This window comes from Ambystoma mexicanum, chromosome 11 (genome assembly GCF_040938575.1).
Source record: "Ambystoma mexicanum isolate Mex_15411 chromosome 11, UKY_AmexF1_1, whole genome shotgun sequence".
Lineage (NCBI taxonomy): Eukaryota > Metazoa > Chordata > Amphibia > Caudata > Ambystomatidae > Ambystoma > Ambystoma mexicanum.
In genome coordinates, this window is record NC_090934.1 from 294,169,862 (window position 1) to 294,171,573 (window position 1,712).

The following is a 1,712-nucleotide window of genomic DNA, read 5'->3' on the forward strand; positions in this document are numbered from 1 at the left end:
CCAGATTTTTATCTAAGGTTGTTAGCGGTCGGGAAAAATCATGATAGTTTGATCTAAACCACTGCCACCAGCCATATAAAGTAGGAATGGGTAACATTTGACTGTTAGATGAGTGTTTTGACTCAGGAGAAGCTAGGCAACCCCTCCAGCACTCTATAGTAAGATAGTGTGTGCTGGGTCTGTAAATTTAAAGAGACTAGTAAAGTCAATTTAACTTTACATGATCTGAGAGACGATAGTCAGTCCCAGAGAAGGTATTTAAACCATGGGAAGTAGGAAAGACAACCCTGTGTCACTGCACTGAAGGTGCTGTGTGACACACAGAAAAAGATGATGCCTATGGAGTTGTTTTAAAACTCCATAACCAGAGAACACAAAAGTAAAACACACATCAAAATACATGGTAGACTGAGAAAAAAGGCTCACACTCTTCCCAGGTAGAAACATCTAATCCTAGAAATCCAGCAAAGTTGCTGGGGGTCTCAAAAGATAAGGGAAATTAGCACATTCTTTAGAATTTTCCCTAACATATACATCACGTGTACAGGTTATGGGTGCCCAAATATGATGATTATAGAAGAAGTGAAGCTGTTGGGTTAGTTAATGGAGGATTAACTAAAGGGGGGAATGTTGGGATGCATTTACAGGTCCCACATACGGCCAAGCGATTCAGGTTCAGAAAAATCTATAAGCGCAGACGAAAGTGAAGGTGTGCGGCGCAGAGGGGTTGGAAGCGCAGATGGGAGCAACACATGTATTCCTAAAGTAGTTATAGAGGCTTAGGTAGGCCCAGGTATAGGGCATGGGTGATATTGTGTAGCAGTAGCAAAATATAATGTGTAACAATGAGGTTGTAGACACGGGTCCGGGGTGCAGGAAATACTGAAGTATCACCATATTGGAAGCAGTGGTCGAAGTGAGCGGGAGCGGTTGGAAGCGGAGTGCCTCTACTTTTTAAAATTAAGTTTTACTGTTCCTATTCTTTTATTTTAAAATGAAACCGTTCGGGAATGGTTTCATTTTAAAATAAATGTATAGGAAGAAGTTGAAACTTGCGCCTTCACTTCACTGCACGGAACTTTCCCTTAAAAAGCAGGTTCATGTGTTTGTGAGCTTTCATTGTGTTTGAAGGGGGCATGGTATGGGGTGTGTGGGGCACGAGGCAGGCCAGCAGGGAACATTGTTTCACCACTTCTTTTTTTTTTTATGGAACGCTTCACGAATTGGCGTGTCATCCTTGCGCAGGGGCCATGCTAATCTTCTCTGTATCGTTCCAATTTTAGTATATGTGCTGCCTAAGCGAGCACGTTCCACTACTTCTTTACATACACTTAAACCACTGATTGGAAGTGAGTCCTGTTATACAAACAAGGAACTGACCTCATCTCAATAAAAATATTCTTCTTATTATGGCACACACTATTACTTTCCGCGTGGTACTCTGCGAGCAGAAGGCTTAATACTAATTCACCTATACAGCAATGAATGTTAAACCCAAGTGCTCTGGATATCTAATTAACGCACACGGGAAGTACGCGAAGTACGACTGTTGACTGTTGGAACGTTGGCACACTGCGAGCCGTGAAGGAGAACTCGCGGCTTGATCGAGGAGCGGACGTATATGCAAGCAACACGGAAGTTGCCTGTCCCCAACGTGCCTCAAAGTACTAACTTTAAATGGACTTCCATCTGTCAGTTTAACAAAGTTAAAA

At 42.5% G+C, this 1,712-nt stretch overlaps 1 non-coding gene across 1 annotated transcript; it reads right to left on the minus strand.

The window, feature by feature from the left end:
* Positions 1–1,200: 1,200 nt before the first annotated feature.
* On the minus strand, positions 1,201–1,307 carry LOC138505345 (U6 spliceosomal RNA). The gene has a single exon (XR_011280145.1). It is a non-coding gene; the product is annotated as a U6 spliceosomal RNA (small nuclear RNA).
* Positions 1,308–1,712: the final 405 nt, after the last annotated feature.